Source organism: Mustela putorius, unplaced genomic scaffold (genome assembly GCF_011764305.1).
Source record: "Mustela putorius furo isolate JIRA1106 unplaced genomic scaffold, ASM1176430v1.1 tig00000461_pilon_pilon_pilon, whole genome shotgun sequence".
NCBI classification, from domain to species: Eukaryota; Metazoa; Chordata; class Mammalia; order Carnivora; family Mustelidae; genus Mustela; species Mustela putorius.
The window spans coordinates 2,364,541-2,365,861 of record NW_025421390.1 but is presented as its reverse complement, the minus strand read 5'-3'; the positions used below and the strand labels follow the sequence as shown (position 1 = coordinate 2,365,861).

Here is a 1,321-nt window from a genome sequence, read left to right as displayed (position 1 = left end):
TCTAAGTGTTTTATTTCAGTGGTATTTTCTTCTCACTGTTCTGTCTGCTGAATTTCTTCCAGTGTAGCTTTCATCTCTAAAAGTTTAACTTTTTAAGATATCTTTTCTGTGATGGTGATGCATCTAAGTCACCACAGAACTGTGATCTCTATAGCATGGAGACTGGGGCTGTCTCATCTGATTGATTTTTTTTCCTCAATACTTTCCTGTGTCTTTGCATGCCTCTTTTTCTTCTTTCTTTCTTTCTTTCTTTCTTTTTTAAGTTACTTGTTAACATTTAATGAACATCCCTCTGTGTGGCTTCAGGCTACCAGGACAGACAGTTCCCCCTCCCCCCATCCCTTAATCTTATCTTTAGCTCTTCTATTGAAGAATTTGGTCTTCATGATGAGAAGTTGTTATGGGAGCTGTCACTTCCCCAGAACTTTGTAGTAGTCCAGTTGTACTACATCAATGATAGGAACAGGTCCAGTCTTGTTTTGGGAAGCATTTATCTATGTCTGCTCACTGACCAAGGTCCACAGTTTACCCAGGTTGACAGTTGGGCAGAAGCTCTGGTTCCTCTTGAAGTGATCATGCCTCATACCCACTTTTCCAAAATAACCTGGGTGATAATTTGTGGAAGTTTATTCTGGGGTGATGCATGCTGCTAGCATCCCCCAGGCTTTCTGGGTGTTTCCAGTGCTTGCTGATGTGTCCTTGGCCATGGGTCCTGTGGCTTTGAAATTTTCAGGTCTTCTTCAGTCTGGTTGGTATATTGGCAGCCCAGATGAAAGAGCATGCCCAATATTTTTTGGTATAATATTAGACATTATGTATTTTTTATTGCTGGGTTATGACTATGTTTTAATTCTTATAAGTTTCTTAAGTTTTGTTCTGTGATGGAATGCAGTTTAAGTTTCTTAGAAACTGTTTGAGCCTTTTAAATCTTACTTTTAATATTTGTAAGGTGGGACTAAAACACTGTTTAATAGAGGACTAATTATTTCCTACTACCAAGGTAAGAACTTTCTGAATACCTTATTTAATTTCTATAAATGATGAAGTTTTCCAATCTGACTGGTGGGGACAATCAATTTTCCTGTCTTCATGTGAGACCAGGGGCTTTTTTAAAAAATCTTTTTTTTTTTAAATTTATTTATTTTTTTCTTATTTTTTTTTTTAAAGATTTTGTTTATTTATTTGACAGTCAGAAATCACAAGTAGGCAGAGAGGCAGGCAGAGAGAGAGGGGGGAAGCAGGCTCCCTGCTGAGCAGAGAGCCCGATGCGGGGCTCGATCCCAGGACTCTGAGATCATGACCTGAGCCAAAGGCAGAGGCT

The 1,321-nt window shown here is 38.8% G+C and overlaps 1 pseudogene; it reads right to left on the bottom strand.

The window, feature by feature from the left end:
* Positions 1–302: 302 nt before the first annotated feature.
* LOC106003970 lies at positions 303–774 on the bottom strand (annotated as a pseudogene).
* Positions 775–1,321: the final 547 nt, after the last annotated feature.